The sequence below is a fragment of the Heterocephalus glaber genome, unplaced genomic scaffold (genome assembly GCF_053883595.1).
Source record: "Heterocephalus glaber isolate CG9 unplaced genomic scaffold, H.glaber_assembly_v1.0 deba00000594, whole genome shotgun sequence".
Lineage (NCBI taxonomy): Eukaryota > Metazoa > Chordata > Mammalia > Rodentia > Bathyergidae > Heterocephalus > Heterocephalus glaber.
Genome location: NW_028258151.1, coordinates 27,227,778 through 27,247,569, shown reverse-complemented (window position 1 = coordinate 27,247,569; position 19,792 = coordinate 27,227,778).

Below are 19,792 nucleotides of genomic sequence, written 5' to 3'. Positions count from 1 at the left end.
ACACAGCAACATTTTATAAAATAAAGGCAAAAGAAAATGTGTCTCCACTTGACTGATAGAAATATCCCTAGCATTTCAAAAAAATCACAAACATCCTGTGGGAAAGCAAATGATTTGCTAATAAATAGAACCTATAAGGTATTTCTGTTTCTTTACAATTTTTTCTGAAGTTATTTGAATCCTTGTTGTGAATTATTAAAACAAATTTAATCTGTTTCCTTATGATGTTATTAATATGAAGAGATAGAATTACCTAGGGATTTATGTGGGAGACTAGTAGTACCAAAACATATACAAAAAAGCACTTTAAGACACATATCTGTTCTAGGTGTCCTCAGATAAACATATCCATCCTTTAGCTCTATATGCTGCCAGGTTTTTGGCAGGGCAGATACAAATAAATAATTGTACCATATTAAAATATTAACAACAGAGATGATACTGGATTTACTCAGAGCAGGAGGGGCATGGTTAATCTTTAAAGAAGGACAGGGAAGAGTCTGACAAAGAGTTAACACAAAGTAGAAATGGAGAAGGCAAACCCATTGTCCTTCCAAATTTTTTTGCTTTTTTTTGTATACAATATGCAATTATCATCTCATTCATGTCCATTATTTTAGAGACCATGAGTCTTAAATTTACCAGAATTCTTGGGCCTGGGATTTAGTTCAGTGGTGCCACTGTCTGCCTTGCAGGCACAAGGTCCTGAGGTTGATCCCTGGTACATTTACCAAACTTCTTCTCAAATATCTTTGGAATCAGTTATTATATTGTCTTAGTTACTTTTCTCTCATTGCTGAGGCAAATTGCCCAACAACTAGTTAAGGGAGGAAGTTTATTTAGCTCACAGTTTGTAGAGGCTTCAGTCCATAATCAGCTGGCTCCAAAGGAGGGTGGCTTGGCAGAGGGACAGTGCAGAGGAGGACCAGTTCATGGCAGGCCAAAGCAAGCAAGCAAGGGAGAAAACAAGCCTCTTTTTATCTCTTGCAATTGATCCAGGCTACCTGAATTAGGGCAGTGCCAAACCAATCAATGCACTGATTTAGTAACCACATGCTTTTATCCCAGCAACACACATACTAGATGCAGCCACTTCTGAAAAAGCCCCACCTATTACTGCATGAAGCTTTGAGGAGAGATCCAGATACAAGCCCTAACATAAGAGATTGGTAAACCTCAGGTAAAAATATTACATAGACCTTCAAAACAATTCCATCTGAAACATGCCAGAAGGACAAATATGAGATTTTAAAAAATCAGGGTGGGGAATCATATAATGAAGCAAAACAAGGAGCAGATAGTTGAGTTGATCAGTAAATGCTAATCTATTTCTCAGACCTTTGTACTTAGCATATAAGAAATTCTGATGTATGAACTCACTTTTAGAAAAAAAAACACTTATTATAAAGTCTCTAGTAATAGGGAAAGCATAAAGACTAGCGGTAAACTTGGTGTATATGACATCTAAATCACAAGTCTTTCATAGTCTTTTCTCTGTATGAGTAGTTTTTCCATAATAATCATGAAATGCAATGAATGATGAATGTCACAAAAATTACAGAAAGTAAAAATTTTTATAGAACTTTAAGTATATAGCCATGACAGAAAAAGGAAAGAAATTATAATATAAAGAGACAGAAATAAAGCAACAATCATTAATAATTGACAGATTTTAAAGTTAATGTATTTCAAAGTACGTGCTTCTGATTCATAAAAAAACTAGAAAAAAATAGTTTCCATGTACCCTTTCCCCTATATACATACATTCAATTTACCCAACTATGTGTCCTTGTATCAGAGTCATATATTTAGTACAAGTAATGAACATACACTGATACATCATTATTACCCAAAGTCCATAGTTTGCATTGGATACACCTTGAATTGTATATGAAATTAGATGTTATATTTACCATACGCATAATTTCACTGATGTAAAATTGTCTTATGCTCTTTCTATTTATCTTTCCCTATGTTGTAAGCCCCGGAAACCAGCAATTTTTTTCGTATCTCTGTAGCTTTGTTTTATCAAGCCATGTAGTTGGAATCATAAAGTATGTAGCCTGTCTTTCACCTGCTCCTATGCATTAAGTTGTCTTTCCATGGCTTTTTACAACTTGAGAGCTCATTTATTTTTAGCACCAAATGTTATATTTCCTGGAAGTTACAGTTTATTCATCCATTCTAATGAAGGATCTGTTGGTTGCTTCCAAGTGCTGGCAATTATGAATAAAGTTGCTATAAACTTTTGCGTGCAGGTTTTGATGTGGAAATAAGTTTTCACTTCATTTGGGTAAATACCAAAAAGTGAAAAAGTTTGATTCTGTGCTAAGAATGTGTTTACTTTTGTCAAGAAATGACAAATTATCATCCAAAGTACGAGCGCCATTTTACATTATCTCTAGCAACAACTGAGAGTTCTTGCTACTCTACCTTTAACCCAGCGTTTAAGGTTGTCAGTAGTGTGAATCTGTACCATTCTAATGGGTATGCAGTTATATCATATTATTTTAATATTCAGATCACTAATGAAATATTATTTTAAATATCCAATGTCTACATTAGGAGCTTCATAAATTTGTATCTTATATTTTGAAATAGAATCTATTTTGAATTAATTTTTGTGAAGAGTATAAGATAATTGACTAGATTCACATTTTTGAATGTAGACATACAGTTTTGCTAGCATCAGTTGTTAAAAGAGATTGTTTTTTGCTCTATTTCTTTGTCTCTTTTATTAAAAATCAATTAACTTCTTTCCTTTCCCCTACCCATCCTAGAAGGGAGAGCAGGGGAATGGGGAAAATAATAAGAACCAAGATAGATTACATAAACTTACAAATTACCAATGATTTTAGGTATATTGTATACCTAAAAATGTACCAATAAAATAAATTTTAAAAATCAATTAACTATATTTATGTGGGTCTATTTCTGAATGACAATATGTACATAATGTTCAGTAAGATATTATTCATTAATATTACATATAAATAATCATTCAAAAATAACTATAATTAATAATTGTTCAGTAATAACTGGACTTTAGTAATACTAGAATACCTTTTATAAATGTACATTAGAAACAAGTATTTTTGCCATCAATGCAAAATTTGGTTTTATTAATTGATTCCTTGGTGTTCTTTTCTAAGAGGTACCATGTGATATTTCATTACTTGTATATATTGTGTAATGTTCAAATCAGAGATGATTAAAAGTTTTATTTTAACTTCACATTTTAAAAATTAGTACATTGTGTTATTTATAAGATGAAATTTTGTTAATGCTGATTTAACATTAGATCTGAATTTCTGACAAACAACAAATGTTAATTTTTATAAAAATATATCCTAAATGATTCATGTAGCATATATATCTTAAATTATTTATCTACACCCAAATTTGACTGAGCCTTCTACATTTTATCTGTCAATTCTCAGACACTTATCACAGAAAAATGAATTTCATTTCACTTTTCACACTTCTTTTAAATGTTTTAAGTTTTTGCCATAAATAAAAACACTAAGAAGTAACATGTCAGAATTTAAATGAATCAAGTTCTAATGCTTGATCTTCAAAATCATTGTATTGTTTTTGCTTCTTTCAAATCTATTTAAACATAATAACATGTGGGTGTATAGAGTTGAAGTTATGAATTGTGTGTAGAGTGATATAAATGATTGACAACTATCATCTTATGCTAAAAATAAGAGTCTGGCTGATCCTGTCTATGTTAGGCTAACTGCATAACAGCAATATGCAAAGTAACTTTTATGTCAAATTTGATTTTGCTAAAGATAAATAAATGTATTAATGTGTCCCAAAGTATTACTGTTTTTTGTTTTTTGTTTTATTTGTTTTTTGAAACATGGTCCCACTCTATAGTTTAGGCTGACCTTGAACTCACTATATAGGGCATGCTGGCTTCATACTCACTGGGATCCTCCTGCCTCAGCCCCCTGAGTGCTGCGATTACAAGGATGGACCACCACCTCCAGCTCATATACACATTACGAAAACTCAATTTCAACCATATCCATAGGCGTTTTGAATTTAAGCCAACCTTCCGGTCTTTCATGTACCATGTATCATGGAAATTTGTTAAACATAGCTATTGTTTAGATTGCCAGTGTATGGTCATAATCAAAATCAGAGTAGCTTTTACTCAGTTTTATTGTTATTTTATAACACTCTACATTGTTCACCTTTTCCAATTTCAACCCAGAATAGATATTCCCACAAGACTCTTTCCATTACTCCATTTTGGGGATGTCCTTGGTAAAAATAATATGATTTTTCATTTACCAGTATCTCTCTTGAAAAAATATATATACAAAATAGTGGTGTAAAAATTTGCAGAATTCTTTGGAGATTTCCTGTCCTCAAATGAGTCACAGGGAATTTGAACTGGTTGGTTTGTTGATTCACTGCAGTGCAAATGGTCACTAGAAAACAATTTGGAATGTGTGCTAATATTGTCAGAAACTTCACTTGAAGTTCATGATTCTTTATGTTGTGTGGCTAAACCAATTTCTCCTTTACATCTTCCATGAGAATCTTAATCTTAGTAATCTTTTAATGTTGCTCTTATAGACTCTTCATCAATGATTTTTACGATCCAAAGTTGAAAAAATGCATTTCGAATGATGTTATTCTTTACTGGTCACACTTTCTGGAATTTCATAGAAGTATAGTGTTGTAAGCATTATAAGTATTATATACTTGTTTGTTTGGGCACAAAGACTATCTTCTTCATTTATGTCTGACACCGAGTACTCTGAAGGTAGCAATACACACTGTATTAACTGTGGTCATTTTCTAGTTTTGTTGTGAAATTTTGTTTGATTGTTTCATAAAGTAAAACAAAATGAAAATCATCATAATGAGAATGATCTAATGTTATTTACTCATAGCTTACTAGAGCAAGAGACATGATCTCCTAAATTGGGCAGAAATTCAAAACCAGCCAAAAGAGCAGGTCAGCCCATTTGGGCTGCTGTCATAAAATACTTTAGACTCAGTAATTCACAAATCACAAGAAGTTCAACCCCAGTCTGGACAATGTAGTGACTTAGCAAGATCCCGTTTCAAAATTTAAAAAAATATAAATAAACGATGGCTAGGATTATGGCTCAGTGTAAGTGTTCCTGTTTCAAACAACAGTTCAAACAACTCCATCAGATTTACCATTCACACTTCTGGAACTGTAAAGCACAAGATAGGGACTAGCGTGTTGGATATCTCAGGATAGCTCACTCTTTCTTTTAATGGTAGTACCTTCTCACTGCATCTTCATGTGGTAGAAGGGTCAGAAAGGATTAGCTAGCTTCCTAGGAGCCTTTTATAAAACATTAATCCCATTCATGAGGATGGAGTCCTCAGGACCCAATGATTTCTCAAAGACCCCACCTTTTGTTTTTTGTTTTTGCACCAGGATCAAGCTCAGGACCTTGAGCTTTCGAGGCAGGTGGCAGCACCACTGAGCTTAATCCCCAGCCTCTCACCTTTTAATATATACTACATTAAGAGTTTAAGTCTTAACACCTGAATTTGGGGCATGGGAGGGGCAGAGGCAAACATCATAACAAGGAAAACAAAGAATAAATTTTATATTGGAAAAATAGGGAAGGCTGGAGATAGGTTTTGACTGGAAGGTGTCACTGGGCAGCTGAAAGCATACTAGATACCTTACATGATGGGTGGTGTAATCATATTTGGATTTTTTTAATGTTTAATTAGAAAGTGAGGCAAAAAATAGGGAACCTAGCAGTTGATTAAACACTGATCAGCTTATCTGATTATTGCATAGATTGTGGGGTCGCTTCTTAAATTTGCTGCAGGGAGTGTGAGTAAGAGAGTTATATTCATGATAGACTGGCCATTTCCATTGGATCAATCTCCACAACAAAAACAAACAAAAATAGTTATTCAATTGCAAATGCTAAGCACCTATATAAGGTAAGAAGAGCCAAGTAAGCATATTACAAAATTCACAATCTTTTCACACAAGCACATATATGATATTAAATGATATGTTTTCCAAACATATACACTGTGTCACATGTTTCAGACACATTCACTGTTTGCTATTGTGATGGCTTAATTGACTGTGTCAATTTGAGAAGCTTAGTTAAGAGAACCTTGGGCCGGGGATTTAGCTCAGTGATTTCCCCGCCTGCTGCGCAAGAGCAAGGACCCGAGTTCGATCCCGGTACAAAAAAAAAAAAAAGAGAACCTTAACAAAATCAGAAATTCCACACCATAGAGTGTGGAAGACCCACCCTAGGGTGGACCCTCTTTACCTGGATGATATAAGGGGAAATGAAGAAGGAAGGACAGGTTTCTGTTTCTTCAGAGGAGCTTCAGTCTTTGCCTTCACCTTGGACGTCATTTCCTGGGTTCCAGCTCAGACTCCTCGACTTCTGGTGCAGATCCTTCAGCCCTCCAATGTAGACTCTTCAGCCTTTCACAGCAGACCACACTGCAGTGAGCTCCAGACCTTCCACTACATCCTTCAGTTTCCTGTGTGCAGACAGACCCTCTGCACTCTTCCTCATCTGACTCCCTGGGCACCCACTGTAAGGCAATCTTGTAAATTCATATGTATTTGCATATCTTCTGTTATATCTTCCTCTAGTAAATACTGACTGATACATCTACATTTTCTTGTTAATTTTTCTCAGAAAGACTATTCAAATCATACTTTGGTGACAGCATCTTAGTTGTATGATACTAAAAGCAGCTGCACCTCCCCTCAGTTAGAGGCTCAGGTTTGTCATCATTTTCCCCCAGAAGTGAATTAAACATTGACACGAGCTTCTGGGGAAAGCTGCTCACATAGGCACTTCAATTCTTTACCTCCTTTATTTGTATATCAAGTGGAAACACTCAGGGAAATGAATCTGTTGCATTGCCAGATCTTCTGGCTTATAAGACTCATAAGATGCTGATATTTTGCCAGTAAATGAAAGCAAAATAAATGTCTTGATATATGTTATTCACCCTTGAGATTTTCATGTGCATAGATTTTGATGTGGCGACCTTGCCTTTATAAAATGCAGGTGTAAGAAGAGTCAAAGATGTTTATGCAGAGAAGCTACTTTTTATCCCCTCAAATCCTGAGAAAAAACAGTACAGTTTATATACCGGTGAATGCTTTGAAGAAGGAGGTAGCCAAAATGAGAAAAAAATAAAGGAATTTGAGAAGCTCATTTGTCAAAAATGGGGAGAGAAGTGATTGCTGAAGGCTAATATGGACCTTCAGCTTCAACATGTTTGAAGAGAAGTTCCAAAGTTTATATTTCTAATGTCAACAGCAGTTGCTGACATTGCTGCCCTGGGTACCATAGTTTGAGAACCAGTCATTATGCAATAATTTTTTTCTCTGCTGTGGAAGGTTCAGCATTCATAACTGGAGCAGTAACAGAAAGAAGTCTGAGATTTGACTAGATAAGGTGCAAATCAATTTTTATGGCTTGACATCATAAAAGAAATGGGGTTTTGCCCACTGTGGGAACTGAATTTTCCAAAGTTAATATTTTATACACATGGGTTTTTGAGGAGAAAACCAAGACTGCTTTATTGCAAGAAAGAGATTTGACTTCATATTTATAGAAGTTGAATTAATGGATATGAGGCTATTGAGACCTAAAGTTTCAGATTTCCATAAGCCTAATGGCTTCATTTCACAGCATAACTGAATCAAATTAAATTATTACACACTAAAACAAATAAAAAATTCCATATTATATATATAGTAACAAAATTGCAGTTTTTCGAAGATTTTAAATATATATATATATATATATATATACACACACACACACACACTTTAACAATTCGATGAGAAAAAATACTAAACCAAAATAGCTCTTGGGAGTTTGAGTGGCAATCTCAGTAAACACTTGCATATCTCCAAAAGTTTCATTTTATTACTTAAGCATTGAAAGAATTGTAAGCAAGATTACAATGCAAGTGCATGAGGTTTAACTCATATAAAACCTGTGCCCCATCAAATTAGTAATGGTTAAATCTTGAGTGCATGAGATGTTGAATGTAAATATCACTCTTGTCTCATTTTTGTTTTAATCATATAAATCTCCAATTTTTTTGGTCAACAATATTATTTATTTAGGATGTTAAATACCATGGTGACTTGCGATTTGTATATTTTTATAATTTCACACTAAAATAAATAGCTTGTAGACCTTCACATTTTAATTCCTTTATTATTAAATATATAGAAGATAAAATAACCAAATTGATTTAATTTCCTCTCTTAGCTTTTTTATTTTGTTGTTACTATTTATCATGTAATAGTAAAGAAGATGAAATTTTTCAGGAGCTCAAATTAAGACATCCTGGGGCATCACCTATGTGTGGAACTGAATAGATTTTTCTAGTACTGAAGAAAATTTTAGTCTACTGGAGATCAAAATGTACCACATGATTTCAGGCATAAATGCAGCCATATTCCTTAAGGGTTCTGAATCACAGGTAAACTGACTCTGAGCATCTATTTTACGTAATTCTGAATAATACAACATAACTACATCCAACCCTGAATTTTACTACACTGTCATAAGCATTTGAAGAGCTCTCACGACAGCTCAGCAAAACCACAGTAACAAGCTCTATGCTTCTGTACATCGTGCTTCCATCCAGATGGGTGTTAGACCACTTCAAGGGCCCAGTCAAAGCCTTCTATAGTACTGTGTTTAAATGACAGTCCAAAGTGAAAGAGAAAGCCTCTGGATTTAAATCTCCATGTCTACGTACCATTGCAGGAGAAGCTCCAAGTCTCTGTGTAATTTTTTTTTTTTTTTTTTTTTTTGGAAATAGACTCATCCAGCAATAGCAGTATGAGTACATAATTAATCAAAATGATTTTTTCTAATAAATGTGTATTTGTGTGTATATATATGTCAGGCTACAGGAAGAAGGGGAGGAAGGAAGAAGAAAGTGAGAGAGAAAAAGAGGAAGGAAGGAAGGATAATAGATGGAGGGAGAGAGGGAGAGAGAAAGACCAAATGAACAAAAAAGGGGGACAGAATGAAGGAAGATGACAGAGTGGAATGAGAAAAGTAAGAACGTATCTATCATCTATCTATCAAATATCTACCTATGTTACTGTATTCAGGATCTCCTTCATTCTTCCTCTAAAATAAAAGCAGTTTCCTACATCAAATAACATTTTGAAAGAGTAATTTCTTTTTTTGAAATGATCTGAATGCGATCTTCACTAATTGGACAGAATTTCCACAGTAACTCTTCCCTGGGGGCTTTTATGTTACCGCTGAATTCAAGTTTCTATCTTTTTTTTAACAAATACAAATAAGCTTTAAAATGTGGGACACCTCAGGAGTCTTTGCAGACTCCTCCATTTCAGTACCATATGTTAGCAGATTTCAGAGGAACAATGTGGCTCTTTGCAATCTTAGTTGGAAATGACTGAAAAGATAAAAGGTAAACATCCTTACCCTCGTATTTGGTATTTTTCAGTGAACATCAATACTTCTTTTTTTTCCATAGGATACAAAATGCTAGGAATATTTTTGATCAGTGAAAGAGATGTAACTCCAAATAGATTTTACATCTATATTCACTTCTATCCATAACTTTCAATCATACTAAAGAAAATTTAATAAACCTATATCTAAAACTGTGTTGACTTTTCCCTATGATTTTGACAACTACAAAATTGGCATTGAATTATCATTTAAAATTATTATCTTTCAATTATTTTTTCTGAATTTATAATCTGTTACAATCAGAGTGCAGCATAATGCTTGGCACTGTTTTATAAATAGATATATTTTACAAATGAAAAATTAAAGAAATAAACTGATGTATAGGTGAATTAAGCAACTTCTCTATTTCAAAGCAATTCTCTCACTTCTTGGTATCAAGATATCACAGCAATAATTAATAAATCAAAATAATTTGTTTTACGCCTGTGTTCTCTGATGTATTGTACCTTCTTGAGGATACAGTTTCATTTCTTCACTGGTAGAATTAGAACACACAAAAATAGCTATTCACCAATTACTCAATGAATGAGCATTAGTCAACTCATTGGTTTGAAGAATAAATGAGTAAAATGAACAAATGAAGAATGAAAAGGAAAATATCAGGGAAAAGGAATGGGAAAGTAAGTAATGACCAGATTATTATGGATGTTATATGTGCAAATGGTTTCTTTCAATGTTCTTAGATAATTTGAAAAATAAAAATACTTATATTCAGTGGTCAGAGGAAGAAGTATTTGAAAAGAGAATAAAAACCCCAAACAAGGGCCCTTAGAAATATTTTTTAAAACATTTTTTCCTATGGTACAACCCATCAGTTTTGATTGAACATTGAAAAAGATATAAATCTTCTTTGAAATAAATTCAAAATAAACCTAAAAAATGAATGTGTGATATGTATTTATGAAGTTAGTCATTAATTTCTTTCCACCTAATTGTCTAATGAAGAATGTTTGTGTAAACTGATTCCAATCAGCACAAAGTAGATAGAAGAGTAGCTGATTTTCTAGATCCATACCTAATATGTGTTTCTATTAAATTATATTGTTTATTTTTCTTCTGCCCCTCTAATATTTCTGAGAATAGTATTCTTCTATGTGCTTATTGCCAAAATTTTATCCTTTGTTCTTTATTTGGAACACAACCTTATTTTTATTCAATTCAACCCAAACACAATGACACAAGCAAACAAAACTTTCTAAATGGTGTGCTTATTATTCTCAATTTTCAGGCTTATTTTATCATTTTTTGATGATTCTCAATTTCACTAGGCAGTTTTTGTATACTTAGAATAATTGCCAAAATGTTACTCAGAGCACAAGTCAAAAAAAAAGAAATCTCTCTCTTACAAAGAAGAAAAAGCAGATAATAGCACAAAATCGTCTTTTCAATAAACTAAGAGAAACTAGTGGTATAAATGAAACAGAGAAGCATATATATTGACCTGGAGACAGCATATGTCCTTCAACAGATGAATAGATGAAGAAAACATGATATTTATACTCCATGAAGTATTACTCTGCCCTAAAGTTAAGTAAACTCCAGGCATTCACAGAAAATGGATGCAATTTGAGAATAAAATGTCAAGTGAAATAAGTCACAAAGATAAGCTTAAATATGGCATGGTTTCTCATATATGACAAACTCTACTAGGTATTTTGCTATTTTCTCTCTCCTTCTCCCTCCACACAATAACACTTTGTTAATCTATCTCCCATCTAATATAGATTATAATGTGTTAATTTCTTTTTTATATTATAATCATTTTTACCTTGCATTTAACAGACAATCGTTTATACGTAGTTTGAAGACCGTAGCTCTGATGTATTCTAACTGTATAAGTTTGGATAAATTGTTTAAGTTTTTCAAAATTGAAAGTGCAGTTATAAAAATTCACATGATCATCTACAAAATATATGATCATATATAAATACTAACATATCCTCATACTAAAAAAACCTATCAAATGGTGCTTTTCAACTTTAATAAAAATAATAAATATTACAAATAATGTTATATAATAAGCAATTTAAATATGCAGAGGCCTTCAGTATATATACATCCAATAGCATTGCAATTATTACATAACTAACATTGTGATAATTTTTATTGAACTATATCCTCTATTCATCTAAATTCACTCGTGTAAGAGATAAATTCTAACTTGTTCTTTTCAACAGCCCAGTTTTGGCTCAAAAATTTCATACACATAGTAAATCAGGATAGAATGTTTGAAGCCAACATATCTAGGTTAGTACAAGATATTTAAAAGGAATGATATCTCCTAAAGAGTTTATTAAATAAGTAGACACACAGCTATGGTTTGAGTCAAAAATTTTAGCTATAAAAATTCATTAATAATTATTCATTAAGATATCACAACAAAAATGTTCATAAATTTAAAAATGAATAAATTCTAGGTTGTGTATATAGCACTTCATATTACTAAAAAGCTGTACATCATGTTTACATTTTAAGTGTTTGTTTTAAAATTTAATAAAATGTTAATTAAAATGATGGTACAGAGGTCCTGAATTCTTTGAAATATGAGATTTTAACTTTACTTTTATTATAATATTTACTTCCCTTTTGAAGTTCTTTTTATTTAAAAACCTCCCCTTTTTGGATAACTTGCAAACTGTTAAAATTTTAAAGCTACATTTTATATTATGAGTTAATCTCATGGGTTTCACAGTCGATCAAAGTGATCATTTTGAGCTATCATTCAGGCTACAAATACAAATAAGAGTTATTGATTCTACTTCCATTCTAGCGCATCCACAAATACATTTATATAATGCTTCATTATAAAGACTGATAACAACAAAATAGTGTCAATTTTGAATATTTATTGAGTCTTCTAAATTTACTTATCTAGCTTACTTATTTCTCTCAAAAATTTAGTGAGATAACACTAATGTTATCTTAACTAAATAGATGAGAAATCTAATGAACAGAGATTACAAATTACTTATTTGAATATATGCATCTATCTGTATGATTACCATCTAATTACCTATATTTCTTCCAAATAGTGTTTAAAAGTATACAGTTAATTTGTCTTAATAGTTAAAATAAATTTAAAACTTATTCTGTCTGTAAGTAGAGATGTTTCTGTGTATAGTCTGTATAATCCAGCCATGCCAGTTTCTATAAATATTGCTGAGGATGCAGTTCGGATTTCAACTCACCATTATTCATGAGGTTAATAATTCAACTACTTATCTGCTAATTTAGGCACTCATTTCAAATCATTTATTGAGTCAGGGATTTATCTCAGTGGCACCGCACCTGCCTTGCAAGCACAAGGTCCTGAGTTCTATCCCTGGTACCGGAAAATGAAAACAAACAAATCAAAAAAAACCACTTTATTAACTAAGAGTGGAAAAAACCCAATCATTTTATGCAGAATATGAGAATGTAGGGACTCAATTTAAGTCAGGCTTCTACCATTTATTAACTCATTGCTAGCTGAGAGTCATTAAATTGCTTGGAGACTGTTTCCTCCTTTTTTATCCCATTTGGAGCCCCTTGAAATTTCTCATCTATTTTACACACTTCTTAGGTTGAAAAGTTAAGATATTTGTGATTTTATGAAACATATACCCAAAATCTCAATATTAGTATTAAGTAGGCAAATATTCGTATTAAGTAGACCAAATCACAGGTTCATAAGTACATTTAAAGGGGTGTGCTGTGTGTGTGGGTGTAACAGTAGTAGTCATAGTCAACTCACTGAAAAATGATTGCAATTACTGTAATAAATCATTGCTATGGAGTTTTCTGCCAGAACTGTGCTTAGTTTCTAGACCCACTTCCATAAAACCTACTCATCAATGAATGGGACTAAAAGTAAAAGCAGTTATTCCCTCCTGTCACAAGCCATTGCTTTGATAAACTTGTAGTGCTCACTTTAAAAGGAAAAATGTGTTCTTTTTCCTAAAGCATCTAAGCAGTTTCAGTTTGAACATCAAATTGTCATTAAAATTAAATGTTCAGTTTCTCTTCTATGTGAAGCAGATTTGCAGAGAGAGGAAGACTGGAAGATTCTATTTAGTTTTATTCTCATTTTAGGCAATAACAAATCACTACACTCCAGAAGTAAAACAGTGGAGACTCAATAAATATATAATTAAAAACTTTTTGAGAAATTCCAAAGTGCTTATAAAGGTAAATGGCAAAAGCATATTGTAAACGAGGAGGAAAAAAGATAATAAATATGAAAAATGTGATTATTTCAAGAATAAGGTTAAGAAGAAAACCGATATTTAACAAGAAATTGCATGTGCCCACATCACTTAATATAAAACACCTCACATGTAATCAGTTCTGTAGATGCCATATATGATTTAAACCTTCTCTATATATCATGATGTCCAACTTCTATGTGCCCCTGATTTATTGCTAAACAATAGTTTTAGATAGAATACATGAACAACCATAGAAATTTAATAATTTGCAAGAGAAAAAAATACTCATTTCCCATTACAAAGTAATTCAGTTACTATAGAATAATCAATTAATTAATAATAGGGTAAAACATGAAAATTCTGTTATGTTTCACCATCTCTAGAATAATGTCAACTATAATTATTTCTCTATGTAAACACACCGGGTAATTTTGTATATGTACTTACAGTTCTTTTTCTAAGATATTCTATCCTCATGAATTTTGTACATATCTAGTTTTCTAGGATTTTATATGCATATATAAGTGTAGTTTAGATTAAAAATAGTTTTATTTCAGAAAGATAGGCTTTATAAAACTAGGGGTAATTCTTTAAATTTAACAGTTTTTCATTGATGTATTAAATATTTAAGCATAACAAAAACTGATTATAAATTAATCAATGTTTGAAATTTGTTTCTTTAAAAATAATAATTTTCCATAAGTTTCTGATACCTGTAAATATGATTTATTGAAAAAAACTGAAGCAATTAAATTTTAATCATAGGTAAAAGAAAAGGTAAAAATAAAACAAACAAATAAAAAATATGGGCATCCAATTCAAAGGATCTGATGGCATACAATAGGGGTTTTTTATTATTAATTTTTAAACTGAGATTATGATTCTTTTTTTTTTTTTTTTTTTTTTTTAGTACCAGAGATCAAACTTGGGACCTTGCACTTGCAAGGCAGGAAGCGGAACCACTGAGCCAAATTCCTGGCCCCTGAGATTATGATTCTAAATCAAAATCCTGAGGACATACCAAGGTGAAATCTCCTAAATGATAGATACTGATAGTGACCAGAGTCTTTTTAAAAAATCAGTGACCCACGGTTTAATAAGAATGGGCAAATAACAATTCAACTACCTCACTGCAGTTAATTACCTCGATTTACTGAAGACATCAACAGTGTGTTCTGGGTAATGTCTTGCTCTTCCAGGAAAATGTTAGTGTTCTATGCATCATTTTAACTTGAGACAGTCTGGGTGGAATGTGGGAAGATTTATCCACACCTATGTTAATGTGCTTGCTGTAAGCACACTGACAATTCCTAGCATTTCCTTACAGTAAGTCATTTACCTTGTATAATTACATTGGTTTGATACTCCTCAGGTCCAGGATATGTAAGGATTTCTCAGTCAAACTCCAATAAACAACAGGACAGTTCTGTAAAATATTATTACTGTCTTAAGTAATCTGTCTGAGTCCATATGAAAACTCTTAGTCGGTCCACACAAAAACTTATGTTATCATTTAAAAAGTACATTGGTTTTGTTTTCTCTTACTTGTTTCTCTTGTGTATATGCATATTTACACACACACACACACACACACACACACAAATTGTCCCTCAGTATCTTTGAGTGACTAATTCCAGAATATTTCCTTCATTTCAAAATTGACAGATACTCAAGTCCATTATATAAAATGTCCTAGTATTTACATAGAAACTATGCAGATCTTCCTGCAAACTTTAAATAATCTCTGCATTCCTTACAAGACCTACTATAATGCAAATCCTAATTAAATATTAATTATATCAATGTTTAAGGAATAATCACCATAAACAATATCTGCACCTGTTCAGAACCGAAGCAATCATTTTTCACATATTTTGATCTATGGTTGATTGAACCACAGATGCAGAACTGGTAGATACAAAGGCCTGAGAAAAAACAACAACAAAAATTATCATTGGACTGATTTCCATTGATCAGTGTCCTTGGTATTCCTAATGTCATACATTAAGCAAAACTATGTGCTGTAAAAGTAGGTAAAAGCTATTGACATATGCTCTCCTTAAAAGCAGATAGATGAATGATCTCAAATTTTAAGCATATAAGATCCTATAACTACTTCCTCCATTATGCTACCTGAAATTCAATTATTATCTGAAAACAAAACAAAACAAAACAAATCAAAAATAGCAACTGATTGAGACATAACATTTCTTTCTCTATTTTGTCCCCACAACTTTCAACTGAAATCAGGCTTTGCGTTCTTCTGGATGGTGGTGTGCTCACTCTAGGAAAACATCTCATAATCCTGAGTTTATATTAGATGGTGATCTGCTGGTTTTTCCTGGATTTCAGCTGTGTATACAGCACAATATATGTGACGTTCAGAGAGCCGCATAGTGTGGGAAGACATGGAAAAGGGCACTTGGAGAGCAATTGTGTTCTATCATAACTTGTGTAAGATTCCATCCTTGAAATAGTATGGTAAAGTCGAGAAATGAAAGAACAATTGGTTTAAAATATAAATAATCTCCTTTCCTGTACTTCAGTTTCAATTAATTGTAGGATTGGGATAAGCAATGAAATAATTAGAAGAACTAAATTAGTAGACTGTGCATGGCAGTTTGCCACTGGGATAAACAGTCTTTATGACTAGATATTTGCAATTTACATAAAATGTGTGATTTACATATCTATTTATGATATATTATTCTGCGTATCATTTTTCACAAATATAGTTTTTTAAATATTCTATTTTTTTAAATAAATTTTCTGCTACACTTTCTGTCAAGAAAAGATTTGGATTAATTGCTAAATTATTTTAAATATTATATTATTATGTTCTGTACTTTTACAGAATAATAAACTATGACTTTTAAGATAGTCAAATGTAAAAATATTATGTTAAAATCTTTCTTTGAAAGAATATCATGAAAATATTTTCCTACACTGTATTTTGAAAGTTTTAAAAACAACTTTTAGTTTTGGTCCATGGTTCTTCTAGAATTGGTTATCATACATGGCATATATCCGGCGTCATATTTCATTTTCTTTCTCTTTTTTAGTATGCAATAATTACATCAGTTTTGTAGGAAATTTGAACTTTGTCCAACTGCTTTACAATGTTTCATGTAAAAATAAATTGCTTGCCCAGTTATGCATATGTTCTGAGAAATTCATTGGATTATGTAATATTGTTGCTTCAAATTGTAGGATGTAAATATACAAATATATAGTATTGATCAGTCAAGAGTTTCAGTAAACATAAGATAGTATTGATCAATCAAGAGTTTCAGTAAACATAAGATAGACCAATCTGCTATGGGTATAATCTGGTGTACTATGTTTTATTTTAATTTTTGCTTCTATTAGTACATGTCTACAGTGCATAGTGATTATATTCGATATGGGGAGTTCGTATATGTACATAACACATTGTAATTCTTTTTTCATCTACCCCTTCCCTATCTGAACTCTTAGTTTTCTTTCCTATTCCAAAAGAACTATTTTCCCATTTCCTATTATCTGTTTTTCATGTTGCTCTTTAACTTATTTATATTTTGGGTTTCTTATATAAGAGAGACTATGTGATATTTAAAGTGTGTGTCTGATTTATTTCACTTAACTTTGCAGTCTCAAGGCGCATCCACTTTCTTACATATAATTCAAATTTATCCAGTTTTATGGGACAGTAATACATATATATATATATTTTTTTAAATTTTTCTATTTTCTTTATCCATTCATCTGTTCATGGACATATAGGACGTCCCAGCGTTTATTATGAGTTATGTTCCTATAAATATGGGTGTAAATGTAGCAGAGTAATATAGTGTCTTTAGTTGTTTTAGGAAGATACTTACAAGGAGAATAGCTGGGTCAAATGCGATTTCTAGTTTTAGTGTTTTGAGGAATCTCTATGCCAATTTTACATTCACATCAACAATGTGAAAGGGTAATACAAACAGCCCCCTGCCGTAGGCTCCTGAGCATTTGTTATTATTTGAGAGCTTGATAATAGCCATTCCTTTTGTAGTAAAATGAAATTTCAGTGTTGTTTTAATGTGCATTTATTTCTACAATGGCCAGAGATGTATTTAGTGGCCATTTGTACTTTTTCTGAGAAGTGTTTATTCAGGTCAGTTGCCCATTTTTTGACTGGCTATTTTATTTTTGGGGGAGTCTATCTTATTAAATTCTTATTAAATTATTATATTCTAGATATTAGTTTTATGTCTGAGGAAGTAGAAGCTTTTTACATCGATATCACATTTGTTGACTCTCGCTTTTATTTCTCATGCAATCGGGTTTCTGTTCAGAAAATCCTTTCCTACACTTACGCCTCCAGGAGATTTACCTATTTTATCTTACAGCAGATTGCATTTCTATTTTAATGTTTATCTCTCTGATCCATTTTTAGTTTATTACATGATGAGAGATAATGGTCTTCCATCTTCTGGATATAGTTGGCCAATTTTCCCATTTCCATTTGTTAAAGTGACAACCTTTTCTCCACCATATGTTTCTGGCTACTTTGTCAAAGATCAAAGGGCCACATGTGCCTGGGGTTGTTTCTGCATCTTCAATTCTGATCCATTGATCCATACGTCTGGTTTTGTTCCAGTACCAAGCTGTTATCACTGTAGATTTGTGATCCAACCTGTAGTCTGGGGCTGTGTTGCCTCCTGCTTTCCTCCTGTTACCTATGATTACCAGTCTACGTCTCTACAGGTTCCATGTGATCTTGATTATTGCTTTCTCCAGTCTTTTCAAATAAACTTTATAATATTAAGTAGTAACTATACACTCTAAAATAACAATGAAAGTGTAGTATAGTGAACACCTAAACCAGTATTTTTCATCACCACTAAAGATCATGTAGTAGATATAGTTGTATATATATCCATATCTGTATCCATATCCATATCCAATGCAATAGGTTTCCTTACACCAGCATCACCACAAATTGTGACTAACATATTGTGTTACAATGCTACTACATCAATTGCTGCTACATCACTAAGTGTTAGAAAGTTTCCATCTCCATTACAGTCTTATGGAATATCCATTGTATGTCTGGTCTGTGATTGGCTAAGGTGTCACTGTGCATGTTCTGACTGTATATGTACGCATATGCTTTTTCTTTTCTTATACTAATGCCCTGGGATATTTATCTTTCAACATTTTGTCTGATTTATTAAAATTTGAGAAAATAAAAACAAAAATAAAGAATGGAAAATTAGTCACCAATTACTGCTATGAATAACTTAGACTTTTCTTAACTGACAAGTATATATTAATAATTTTAGGGCCAGGGATGTAGTTCAGTGGTTCCACTGCCTGCTTCACAAACTCAGGGACCCGAGTTCGATCCCTGGTACCAAAAAATAATAATAATAATAATAATTTTATATGAAGCATACAATGGACCATATTTTAGAAATTTAATTTTTCACCTACAATAATTATCATAATTTTCTCATCATTTAGTTTTGTAGATCACAGTATTTAATATCTATAATATGTTCTTACATAAAGAGGTGACTCCTCTATTTGAATAATTCCTAATTAATGGCCTTCTAATTTTCTCTGTCATTTTGATTGTGAATCCTACTAAAACCTTTTGAAGGTGGCAGTGGATACATTATTAATATTTTGTTCCTGACGCAAAAATTAAGGTTCATTTACTGAGATGTCTTTCAAAATGTCACCAGTTAGTGTGAGTCTAAGCTGGGTTTCATGCTCTAAACCATTCTACTTACCATCTTCTCCCATAATGAACACTAATTATCTTTTTGTTGTAAAGATAGATTTATGAAGTACTAATTAACAGAAATTAAATCCTGGGCAAAAATTCCACTAGAGAGTTGAATTTCCCATGTTTATCAGTCCAGTTCAATACTCTCTCTAAAGATTTGCTGGTTAAAGATTTTAGCTGATTGGCCACTCTAAGTGAGAACCAATCCAGAGATCGGTGTCAGTTTTTTTATTATTCTCGAAGAGACACCCTTAATGCCATTGTTGTGTTACACATTAAAATTCTTGCATATAAATAATTCACACAACTGTACTTTCCCA